The following is a 13,698-nucleotide window of genomic DNA, read 5'->3' as shown; positions in this document are numbered from 1 at the left end:
ACTTAGAGATACTTGTCCTTGCTAAGGAATATTAACTGCCATGAAAATCAGTCATTTAACCAAATATTATTAAGACAAGTTTGATAACCAATATTTATTTTAGATTTATAAAATCATATCATTTCAGATTTGGAGATCTTCTAGATCTGTGGTTTTTTTAAATTGCTGTCTGTGACTCCTGAGGATCCCTGAGAACCTTTCATGAGGCCTGCAAGATCAAGGTAACACTAGCAGATTAGTGCCTTTTGCCCTGTTGTACAAAAGCAATGGTGGGTAAAACCACTGGTGCCTTGGCATGAATCAAACAGTGGCACCAAACTGTTTTAATAGTCATTGTATTCTTTACCATGACACAATAGCAGAAAAAAAATTGTTGCTGCAAGAGTAATGATGAGGGGTTCAGCAGGGTCACAGGCTACAAGAGCAATATACAAATACCAGTTGCATTTCAATATATCAGCAATGGAAAATCCAAAAATCCAAAAATGAAGAGACAATTTTATTCAAAATAGTGTCAAATATTTAGGAATACATTTGACACAAGAATTGTATGATGTGTACTGAAAGGTACAAAATATTGGAGAAATCAGGTATTTAAATACATGTTTATGGATTGGAAGAATCAATACTGTTAAGATGACAGTTTTCTCCAAATTCATCTAAAGGGTCAATACAATTCCTGTCTAAAATCAAGGAAATGAATAAGTTCATCCTAAAGTTTATATATAAAGGTAAAGAACCTAGAATAAGCAAAACAATTTTGAAAAAAAGAACAAAGTATGACTTACAACATGTGTTTAAAAATTTACCATAAACTACAGTAAGTTATAAATATAGATAGGATGGCAGTGGCATAACAATAGACACATAGGTCATTGGAACAGAAAAGAAAGTCCAGAAATAATATCTTACATTGATCATCAAATGAGTTTTGACAAAGGTGCCAATGCAATTCAATGACGAGAGGGTAATCTTTTAAAAAATGGTGTTGGAACAATTGTATATGTCTATGCAAAAAAAAAATGAACTTATATACTTACCTCATATCCTACACAAAAATTAATTGTGATCATACATCTAAATGTAAGAGCTAAAATGTAAAACTGTTAAAGAAAACATTGGATAATTTTTTTGGGATCTTGGCTTAGGAAATATTTCATAGATATGACACCACAAACATGATCCATAAAAGAACAATTTGATAAATTGTATTTAGTCAAAATTAAAAATGTTGTTCCTCAAAAGACACCATTAAGAAGATGAAGAGAAAAGCCAGAGAGTGGGAAAAATATTTGCAAATCATATATCTGATGAAGGTCTTCAGTCTAGAGTGTATAAAAAACTCCTACAATTAAACCAATATAAAGACAAATAACAATTTAAGAGTGTAGGAGATTTAAATAGACATTTCACCAAAGTAGATATACAAATAGCTAAGAAAACTAAAATGGAAAGTACTCATAATTATGAGTCTCTTAGGGAAATAGAAATTAAAACCACAATGAGATAGAATGGCTATAATGAATAAGACTGATAATAAGTGTTGGTGAGCATGTGGAGGAATTGGAACTGTCAGATAATGCTGGTGGGACTGTAAACTGGTACTACCATTTTTTATATTAATATGATCCAGAAATATTATTCATATTCCTCCAATGTTAGTAATTTGTTTATATTTAGTTCTACATAATTTTCTGATGTGTAGGTGTATGTATCCATCACCAATCAAGATATGGAACAGGTCCTTCACCACAAGGATGCCTAATGATATTCTCTTATAACCACACTTCCTTTGCCTCCCCTTCCCCATTCCTAACTCCTAATTACCGCTGATCTGTCCTCAGTCTCTATTTCAAGAATGTTAGATAAATGGAATCATATAGTATATAATCTTTTGAGATTGGCTTTTTTCATTCAGAATGGTTCCTTTGCAGTTTATCCAAGTTGTTGTATATATCAATAACTTGTTCCTTTTTAATCTTTTTTTCTTTTTTTTTCCTTTTTAATTTTGAGTAGTACTGTATGAAATGTATGTACCATAGTTTGTTTAAACCACTCACCCACTGAACTATGTCTGAATTGTTTGTGGGTTCTGGTTATTACAAATAAGCTACTATGAACATGCATGAAATAATTGCATGAACATAATTTTCATTTCTTTGGAAAAAGTGCCCAAGAGTACAATTGCTGGATCTGACAGTAATTGCATGTTTAGTTTTATAATAAATATCTAAACTCCTTGCTACAGTGATTCTACAATTCTTCATTCTCACCAGAAACGTATGTTTATTTTAGCCATTCTGATAGGTGTGTAGCGGTATCTGACTGTGGTTTCTATTTTGCATTTCCCTAATGGCTGATGATGTTGAACATCTTTTCATGTGTTTATTGAGTCATCGTATATGCTCTTCAGTAAAATTTCTGTTTATATCTTTTCCCCATTTTCTATTTCTGTTTTTTGTTGTTGAGTTTTGAGAGTTTTCTACATATTCTAGATATTAGCCTTTGTTGGATTTGTTGATTGCAAATATTCTTTTCTGTTCTGTAGCATTCTTTTCTTCCTCTTAAAAGGGTCCTTTGCAGAGTAAGAGTTTTAAGTTTTGATGAAGTTATATTTATCAATTTTTTCTTTCATAGATTGTCCTTCAGGTACCAACTCTAAGAACTCTTTACTTAGTCCTAGATCCCAAAGATTTTCTTTCTTTTGCCCCTAAAGTTTTATACTTTTACATTTTCATTTAGGTCCATAGTTTCAAACAAATTATTTTTAATAGTGGTAAAATATATATAAGATGAAATTTACCAAATTGGTCATTAGTTATGGGTCATGGATGTCTTTAGCAGAGAAGAGGTAGTTTCAACAGAATGAGGGGAGGCATTGAGGATCAAGGAACCTAACAAGGGATCAAGTGACAAATATTAAGCCCTAAGGCACTTACTTTCTCCACTCACTCATTTATCCAAAATTTCTGGCTAAGCAATAACAACTTATTAGATGTTATCAATTCTGTACCAGCTTTGTTTTCTGGACCAATTCCACAACCTATTAAACATTTATCATTTCATGAGAGTTAAGAGTTATTGAGTTAAGAGTTATAAGAGTTATTGCAAACAAGTAAAGAATATCAAAACCACAGTAGAGGTGGATCCTGGTCTATCAGCTGAGAGATTGCATGTATTATTTCAGCCTGAAAGCAGGACCAATTTGAATTAGCATCTCTGTAAGATTATAAATAGCTCAGTGAAAAAAAAAAATAAAGAAAAAAAATAAATAGCTCAGTGTTCTGGTTCACACAATTGGAACTAAAGACGTTGACTCCTCATATTCTGAGAGTCTATGCTCCCTGCTTCTTTCCCTCCCTCCTTCCACCTCTTCTCTTCCTAAATATATATGAATTGTCTTCTGTGTATCTGATGAATTACACAGTATCTAAGAATTGAGTCCCAGGGATGAATGCATCATCCAACCCTGTCTTCTTTTTTCCATCCCCTGTAGCACCTCCTTCTTTCCCTCAACAACTGAGAAATACACAGAAAATATCTGATGCCACACAATTACATGTATACAAACACACACACACACAGAGTGTATAAAAAATGAACACAGTATTTCTTATCCTTTCCCCACTTCTCCTTTGTCTATGACATGGCCCTTTGGTCCACTATCAAAGAAACATTCTTTGAATTTTATAGCAGAGAGATAAAAAATTCATTTATTTTAAATTATGACCATGTAATTTAAATTGGCCTGTTGAAAAGATCTAAAGTGTAGTGATTTTCTGATAAAATAATTTCAAATATGTAAAGGTTTTGTCTTTAAGAATTTTAGACAGTCCCTTTTTTTTTTCCGTATGAAATTTTCCTGAAATAGATAGAAAAGTCTTATTTCTTCTTTTTCTTAACTGAAACATGAATGGCTGCCCAAAGATCTGGTCACCTTAATTGGTGACCCAAAGTTCTGGTCATCTTATCGCTCTTGTAATGCTATGAACATTTCTAATTTAAAACTTCTTCAATTTTAATCAGAAATGCAAGATTTGTCTAATAGATTTTATGAATATCTGGACACTAAGACCCTCAATGAGGCCAAAGTTCTGATGTGTGATAACTAAATGGCAAAGACAGAGACGGTAACAGCCCTTGGCTGTTCTTCTGTTAGTAGTCACCTCAGGAACAAGCCTACTAGGTATCATTATGCCTAATGAGACTTCATGAGCTGGAGGGCCCTTCATTATTTTTTCATATAAAAATAATGATTTGAGAGATCAAATGATTTTTTTTTTCAGGATCAGTCACAGACCATTTAAAAAAAAAAGAAACATATTTTGATTTGTTGGGATTATGCCCATTTACTTTTTGGCAGTTGGAGGCCTAAGCCACTTAAAATAGCAAAGATTATGAAGATGCAGTAATATTTTTGAAGTTCACGTTTTGAGCTTTGACTACTAGGGAACAAAATGAAGGAGAATGAGAGGCAGGGATGAAAAGTAGGTGCAGGGTAGTCGGTGAGATGCCACAAGGGTTGATAAACTTTTTTGGTAAATGGCCAGATAGCAAATATTTTAGCCTTGGCAGACCATATGGTGTCTGTCAAAACTATTTATGTAAGTAATGGGTATGGCTGCGTTCCAATAAAAGTTCATTTTTTAAAAAAAGGCGTTGGGTCAGATTTGGCCCACTGGTTGTAGTTTTCCCACCCCAGGGTCAGACAATCAGTAGAAAGCAGAAGACTTGAGTACTCAGTGCTTGCAGATGAGGCCCTGGAATATCCCTTTCAGTGTATACTACTTCCAGATTCACTTTCCTTCCTTTATGATGGCCCAGGAGCTGGAGGCAATTTTAAGGTCACTCCATAACACCAATGAAAATATTACTGTGAAGATAATTATTTCCTTGGAACAAAAAGCAGGAAAAGTTTCAACAAATCACTAAGTTTAAATACATATTCATAAGATTTCAAAACCCAGCGCTCACACATTTCATATACTTCTTGATACCTTCTTAGAGTACATATTATATGCATTGTAAGACCACTGTAAGTTCCATTTGAAATTGAGCCAGTGGTTTTGATGAATAAAATTTCTTTTTAGGGATGTTCCACAAATTTTGTGGATGACATTAAGAAGGATTTTATTCTGTTTCAGAAGCGACCAACTTGGTAAATTTCTACAGCAACCCTCCCTTACCAATCTTATTTTAGTATAAGGTAGTATATATAGTATATGTAGTATATATATAATGTAGTAACCAGATTACAATTAAACCTCCAAGTTTTACCTAGCAACAAACACAAGATATGTCATTTAACAAAATTAACCTCAGGGAGATTGTGTGGAGAATTTCATCAATTCAACTTAAACTCTCATAACATTTACTGTCTGCAATCATGGTTTTTAAATCTCTGTTTCATGGTGTGTTTTAACATTTTTTTTTAATTTTTATTTATTTATTTATGATAGTCACAGAGAGAGAGAGAGAGGCAGAGACATAGGCAGAGGGAGAAGCAGGCTCCATGCACCGGGAGCCCGACGTGGGATTCGATCCCGGGTCTCCAGGATCACACGCTGGGCCAAAGGCAGGCGCCAAACCACTGCGCCACCCAGGGATCCCGTGTTTTAACATTTTAAAATAAATAACCATTTACTATAGCCGAAATGGAAAATGCTGAAACCTAATTTTATTTATGTAGCTCTTGAAATTAATTTGAATAATTTTGCTTTAGCTGCATATATTATTTTGGGAGAAGGAGAAATGACAGTGTTTCTGTTTTCAAAGAAAATGTTAATAGGCGTTTCGCATTCAAAATGTTTTTCATGTGTATGTGTTTGGTGCTCTCAAAAACTGCAACAAACACCAAAGTTTAAAATTACCCTGGCATTGGGCTAACTTGATTGTATATGTTTGTATTCTCAAACAGAATGTGTGCCACTCAAAGTCATGGTTATTCTAGACTCATGTTTTCTATAGACACTTAGCAAATGTACGAGTTGATTTGGGAATCATTGGGATTATGGAAGCAGTTAACAGATTTGCTTACAAGGCAAAGAATTACAATGAACAAAATTCACACATAATGCCACACAGGTTTTACAGCATTTAGAATTAGAAAAAAATTCCTATTTAGGAAATCGTACTTAATTCCTAATACTGTGCCATGCCTTGGTAACTTGCCATGCCTCCAAAATTACTGATCAAAATTTATATTAAAGATTTATAATCAATATTCATGTTAGAATATATATTTTATAGATCTATGTTGATGTGTATTACATATATTTTATATACATATGTAGGTCATATATGTATATATATATATTTCAGCATCTGTATGCATACAAAAATGTATATGAGAACATGCACTATTCTTATTAGCTCAAAATTAGAAACTATTTAAGTGCCTACATATAGGAGAGTGGATAATAAATTGTGGCATATTCAGACAAGGAAGTACTACACAATTATGAGAATGAATAAGGTACAACACAACAATGTGAGTTACTCTCACAAACATAATGTTGAGCAAAAGAAGCCATATGGAGAATATATATCATATGATTCCATTTATGTTAAATACAAAAATAGGCAAATTCATGCTATTAGGAGTCAGGAAAATGGTTGCCTTGGGATTTAGGGTGGTCAGTGGCTGAGGGACTTCTGGGAGCAGGTAATCTTCTGTTTCTTGATTCTGGTTATACAGATGTGTTCATTTCGTGAAAGTTCATGGAGCTGACATGTACATTTTTCTGGATGTATATTATGTTTCAATAAAAATTTTAAAAACTTCACACAGTATTATGGCTCTTAAATTACGTAATATTCCCCTAATTTTCATAGGTTTTAGGTTTTAGGTTTTCCTAATTTTCAGAGGAAAAATAAATCTGGGAAAACAACAGAAATAAAACAGTGTTTATGACATAAATTACATTATTTTAAAGGAGAAATTTTGGAGTGTTCTAGACTTTTTTAATGGAATTAAGTTAAAGGTTCACAACAGTCAGAGATTTTTTTTTTCTTTCTTGGTACAGACATTCTGCAGAATTGCTTCATGAGACAGAAAACCCATGTGGGATAAGACATAGTACAGTGTTTGGTATTTCGCAGAGATGTGTGCCCATTACCTTTCATACTTTGGCAGGTAATGGTTGTGGACGTTTTTAACATATTCAATAATTGCTTGCTTTACTTGTTGCTTTTATAATTAGGGGTATTAAAATTATTTACTTAAATATTTACTTATTTGAGAGAGAGAGAGAGAGAGAGCAAGAGAGAGTGGTGGGGAGGGAGAGAGCGGTGGGGAGGGGCAGAGGAAGAGGAGACAGAATTTTTAGCAGGCTCCACATTCAGCTTGGAGTCCCACGTGATGCTCCATCTCACAACCCTGAGATCATGATCTGAGCTGAAATCAAGAGTTGGACGTTTAGTTGACTGAGCCCACCCAGGCGCCCCTATATAGTTTTACAGTCAATGGCATCAGTTCACAAAACATATAGTTCATATGTAAATTTTTTGAAATTGAGGATTTCTGACTTCTTTTTAAATATCATTTGAGGGCAGCCCAGGTGGCTCAGTGGTTTAGCGCTGCCTTCAGCCCAGGGCATGATCCTGGAGACCCAGGATCGAGTCCCATATCTGGCTCCCTGCATGGAGCCTGCTTCTCCCTCTGCCTGTGTCTCTGCCTCTCTCTCTCTCATCTATCTATCTCTCCTCTCTGTGTATTCTCATGAATAAATAAATAAATATCAGTTGAGACATATTCCCAAATGTCATCCATTGTGTTTCACACTCCCCTTCTAATTCTTGTGCATCCACTAAACTTAGGAAGGAAAGTCTAGGAATGCAGCATTTAGTTTCATCAATAAAATCTGATGTTTCCACACCAAATAAAACTATGGGCTAGCCATAGACACTCATTTTCTGTCTCATGTTCACAAAGACATTGCCCAGCCTTCCCAGCAATAACTGAGTGCGACACCTATTTGGTAAAATGTGTTTCTCTGAGCAGGTAAGCAGATGCATGTTTCTAGGTAAGCAGTTCATCAAGAACTCAACCTTTCTTTTCAGTTTATTATTTTACTTTCTGGCTCGTTTTTGTTGGTTGACCTCACTGACATGACAATGAGTATAGAATACAAAAGTCTGCTTACCAGATGTGCCAATGTAATCTGCAAGATTTACATCATAAATGCTATTCTGGAGAGCAATCTCTGTATTGCACACATTTTCCTTTATGATGTGTTACTTCTGTCTTAAATAAACAACTAAAGAAGCCGTTGAATTTAATGGGGGAGAGAAAAGGGTCTGACTATCTTTGAAGACAGTCTTTGAAAACATAGTTCTATACAAGGGATTGCATCTGGATGACTGCAAAGTTTGCCTTATGAGGTATATGAGATAGAAGCAGTATGGCTGCTTGTGTAACAGCATGGTCTCTGAGATCACAGTGGATCCAAATCCTGGCTCTGCCACTTGCCAGCTGTGTAACCCTGAGGAAATCCCTTAAACATCTCAGTTTCTTCATTTTTCAGGCCACAGCAGTGCTTCATAGGTTTATTGTGAGGATCGAATAAGTTAGCCTGGCACAAAGCAAACACTAGTTAAGCTGCAGGTAACACTATTCCTATGTTCTAATGTATTTTAAGATTTTATATTTTTCCCTCGTTGATTCAGGACATGCTATTCCATGCAGTAGCCAGAATGCCAAATCATGTCACTCATCTGTGCTTAACTGTCTAAAAGCTTTCCATCTCACTCAGAGGAAAAGGATAAGGGCTTTATAAAGATGTACAGGTAGGGTGACCATGTTCCCTGGTAGTTTTAGGACAATCTGGGTTTATGCCTGTTGTCCAGATGCAATGATTGACAGTATCTCCTTTCACTCTCAAAGTATCCTGGTTTGAAGGATAAAATATATGGTTACCTTATTACTAGGCCCTATGTTATCTGCTTCCCCCCATCACATGCCCTACCTGCTTATCCCTGTGACCTCATGATACCACTTTTTCCCTTCTGCTTACCACAATAGCTTCCTTGCTGGGCCTTTAACCCTCCAGGCACATTCCTGCCTCTGGGCCTTTGCACTTGCCATTTCCTCTGGCTGGAATGCCCTTGCCTTAGACAGCGGCATAGTTTGGTCCTTTTAAGTTTTAGGTTTTTATTCAACTGTCACCTTGATTGAGGCATTCTTTAGCCACCCACTCTGAAATTAATATCTTCCCCCCCTTCTTTCTATTTTTCTTTCCTATTTTAATTTTCTCTAGCAGTTATCCCATATGCAATATATTTACTTATTGCACTTGCTTATTGTCTTGTTCTTCTATTAGAATGTAAGCTCCATGAGGGCAAGGATGATTTTCTTCATTGCTATTTTCTCAATGACTGGTATATAGTAGGAACTCAATAAATATCTATTGAATGAATAAAGGAAGAACATTTATAGAAGAAAGATTTTTTTTTTTTGGAAGAAAGATCTGATGTCACTGAATAACCAACTAGCCAATCCACTGCCATCACCATTATCTTCTAGTATAAAATTTGATAAAAAAAATAATAGGGATCCTATGTTTAGGATTAGTGTTATGAGATCTGACCAACTTCCATTACTGATGCTCTATTCTATAAGTAAATTGTCTTAAAAGTTGAGATGGCAAACATTGTCAACGAAACTCCTAGAGATATAAACTCTAAAAGTAACTTCTTTTTTTGCACATAGAAGAATGGTATTAAATCTTCCTGAGGGAACACTTGATCTTTGCTTCCTGAGTCCAGGAACACTGGGGACTTCAAATCTTCCAAATTTAAGTAAACATGTCAGAGCACATGGTTTTATAAAATTTTTGATGTTCAAGCTTAAAAATAAGGCTACCAAAAATTAATACTAAGTGATATTTACATTTAGTCTTCTTACTAAATTCAATTTCAACCATTAACTTTATAATGTAAAGTTTTTCCAAGAAAAGCTAGAGCTAGTTAAAAATAAAATTGTAGCTATAGAAAGCAGTTATTCTAACTCCCGGGAGAATATGGTAGCTCCAGAAAGCAGTTGTAGAATTTCTGGCAGTATTTCACATTTTTTTTTCAGTATATCAAATTTATTTTGACAGAATTTCTTAGAACAGTCCTTACTTAAACACTCTAGTCTTAGAATCAACTTCAGAAACAGTAATGTTGATTCCCCATCCTCTCATTTTAGTGCCCACACTGTTTCTACCAACTATATAAGCTTGTATGATAATAAAGAAATAACATTCATATCCTAGCAACCCATGAGATGAAGACACCATAGAAATATTTCAAAATGAAATCACCCAAATATCTTTTATCGATCCCAGTGCTTGAAGCTGTGCAACATTTACACATACACACAGATACACATAGTTTATCATGTGAAAATTGTTTCTCAAAACTTTCATGCCTCCCTATTTTATGTTAAATTTAGAACACAGCAGCCTCTTCTATGAGCTGAAGTGTTTGATGGAGGAATATCATTGGCCATGATGCTTTACATCTCACCACCTTCCTAATGAGAACAGGACTGAAACCATCTCTCCCTCCTTAGCCATGGGAACAATCTTGCAGTTATGGATGGTTTCCATCTCCCATCCCCCTAAAGTAGGAATAACTGTGCTGTGAGCCAAATGCTGAGGGTTAGCAGGGTAACCTCACATGAGAATAATTACTTAATATGATCATGAGAGAAAGCAATGAGGTTCCCAGACACAGGAAACGAAAAGTCAGAATGGGAGGTAGAGTTGGAGAGGGCTCTGAAGCCTTTCCAGACAAGCAACTTCCTTGTAACAAACAGAAAATTGGGTAATAAATTTATCACTCTGTCATTTTATGTGTACAGATACTCTAAAATCAGCTAGTTAGCATAACGAACTTTTGCAATGCACATGTGTCTTAGCAATGCTATAAACTCAACCTATTTCCTGTTCTCTAAAGAGCGTAATATGAATGCTCATTTTGATATTCCAAATCACTTGTAGGTTTAATATTTCAATCCAAATCACAAATCCAAGTGTGCTCAAAGAATGCATATTGCTCAGAAACCTTGAAAAAAGACTTCAATTGATTGTATGGGCCAGACAGTGGAAGGTAAACAACACAATGTCCGGACAAAGGCAAAGTGGGAAAATGATCCTGTTGTTATATGCTGCTCTGCTTTGCACACATTTCTCTCAGATTTATGGACTCTGAGACATTCCTGGTTTGTAGGAAAAAAGTAGAAATTCAATAAATTAAAGCTAGTCAGCTTTTAGATCTGGAATTGTATGGGAGGAAAAACATTCTCAGAGAAGCAAGTAGTACATTTTCTTATTTTACTCATTCATCAAATACTTTTTAAGTTGGGTACAATGCTGGATACAGGAGATACAATGATAAATGAGAATGATGGCAGCTTGCCTCAACAGTCTTGCAGTCTAGTGGGGCAGACAGGCAAGTGAACTGGCAAAGACAGTGAAATATATGTTAAATGCTCTTTCAGAGTTAATAGAGGGTGTCATGGGAGCACGTCAGAAAGGCAATAACACAGTTTGGGTCATAGATACTTGCCAGACAAAGAGATAAACGTTTAGGTGGAGATCTGAAGAATCAAGTGGAATAAGTTGGAAGCAGCATGAGGAAAAATATGCCAGGTAGAAAGATCATCTTGGTATTTATTCTCAGACAGGCGAGGTTAAGCTAGAGTGAATGGAGGGAAAGTGTGCAGAGAAGTGCTAGGAGGGAAGGCAGGGTCAGAGCCACCCCATAGGAAATGTTTAGCTGGGATGGAATGCACCAGCAACGGGCAGAGATCTTAGTCAAGGGACACATTTTTCTTTTGCAAAATTCAGGGAATACAGTTTTTATTCCTAATTTTATGGTTATAGCACTATTACTGGAGTGCATGAGAAAGATCTGCTTTTATTTGTTTGATAAGGAGTAAAAGGAAAACACCACTGTTATCATATATGCAATAATTTGGTGAGTAATTTCATCAATTTGGGCGAATATTACCATGGGTAATATCCTGTATCTTGTACATAAATGGAGATTTCCTGTGACAAATTGTCATCATCATCGTCATCACCATCAATATTTTAACTTGAAGATCTCTGAGAAATCTGATTAGAAGTTAATTTTAACAGTAAAGACCCTAATAAATCAAATCATATCAATAAGCACTTAATGAACAACTAACTACTTTGTTTGAGACACACAATCCATAAGTTGTGGCCATTTATTTTTGAGACAGGAGTTGCCTTGGTGATCTGATGTGTCAAGAAACAACTTTTGTATGGCTGCCCCAAAAAAGAATGGATTCCAGTTGCACAAGATGTCAAAGGCTGTGTGAACATGGAGATAACTGGCTCCAAGTGAACATCTCTGGTTTCCACATTGCTCAGATCCTCTGCCAGAGCAACATATTGAGTCTTGATTTTCCATTGCAAAATATTCCTGATAATTTCAAACAGAAATTGTATTTGTTTATTTTTCATTGTTGTCCTCAATAAGAGGTAGATTCTTAGAGTGGACCAAATTAGCAACCAACAATCAGTTATTGGAGTCTGTCACTGGCTAGTTAGCTTTTACCCCACATACTGAATGGAGACCTCATTCACCTACAGTATTATCTACGACATCACTGGTTTCAACTCCCAGATATGCACATCAGAGATTTCTATGCTAGCCTTTGGGCTTACCTTCTTCCCTCTTTCATGGGCCATCATTCTAACCCTCTACAATCTACTTCTGTCATAAACATGTTTCCCCACATCCTGTTTCTACTGATTGGGCTGAGGTACAGTGGTTTATGGGCATATCCATGTGCACGTATGCGTGAACTGTTATCCTAAAAGTACATGATGGAAAACTTTGGCTTACCCATGCACAAACATCATTTTTAGGGTTTTCATTGTATTCAAAATTATAATCCATCTTCCTATAGATAACACTCCAGGGCATTAACAGAATCTCATGAATCATTAAAGAGTACAGTTATTGGATTCTGTACTTCTAATATATTTTGGCATTTAGTAATTGGAGGTTGAGACCCTAAACACAGATACAATGTTTAAATTGTTTTTGCCATTATAGTGAATGTAAACAACTTATATACAGATTAATTTACTGGCTAAGTTTGTGCATTTCTTGAAAATTCACGTATGAGATAATTCAATTTCTTGACAAATCAAATCCATCATCAGTTTAGGTTACAAGTGTGTATATTTGAAGGAGTCTGTAACTCCCTCCTCTCTCCTGTTTTTGTTAGTCTTCTCATGTAATTACTGATGTTCTGCTTTTTTGCATAACTAAAAATTAGAGTTAATCCTTTGATAAACTTAGCAATCTTTTCTTCAACGCTGCCATTTGGAAGGCCCTTGTATGCTCCAAAACCAACAAGGTAAGTGGCACTTATTTGCTTCCTTCGATTCCTTCTGCTTTACATTTTATTGTCTCAGACTTTCTGATTGTATTATCAGGGAGCTTACCTGTGTGTGCAGGTATAAGCCAGGGCCAGAGGAGTCTCTCTCTACTTTTTGGCTTATTTCTTCTCTCTGCAACATATATATCTCCAGGCTCATTTTTTTCCCATTTAGGATCTATACATGCTTCAGCAGCAGTCATTCAGTGACTAGATGTAGCCTCTCTGAGAATGTTATTTACTTTGGGGTAGTGATGGCATTTTTGACCAGAGCTGTGTATACATATTGGGAG

The 13,698-nt window shown here is 35.4% G+C and overlaps 1 protein-coding gene and 1 long non-coding RNA gene across 3 annotated transcripts in view; one reads left to right on the top strand and one right to left on the bottom strand.

Moving 5' to 3' along the window:
- The window catches only part of LOC140603057 (uncharacterized), a 55,310-nt gene extending 41,725 nt beyond the window's left edge, over positions 1 to 13,585 (top strand). For both annotated transcript variants that reach the window (XR_012006110.1, XR_012006111.1), the window contains exons 3-5: positions 128 to 221; positions 5,460 to 7,135; positions 12,236 to 13,585. This is a non-coding gene — a long non-coding RNA (uncharacterized lncRNA). The remainder of the gene's footprint in view (positions 1 to 127; positions 222 to 5,459; positions 7,136 to 12,235) is intronic.
- The window catches only part of EDNRA (endothelin receptor type A), a 56,510-nt gene that overhangs the window by 35,850 nt on the left and 6,962 nt on the right, over positions 1 to 13,698 (bottom strand). The gene's annotated exons all lie outside the window — the stretch shown is intronic.

Source organism: Canis lupus, chromosome 13 (genome assembly GCF_048164855.1).
Source record: "Canis lupus baileyi chromosome 13, mCanLup2.hap1, whole genome shotgun sequence".
Lineage (NCBI taxonomy): Eukaryota > Metazoa > Chordata > Mammalia > Carnivora > Canidae > Canis > Canis lupus.
This window is presented reverse-complemented; position numbering and strand designations above follow the sequence as displayed.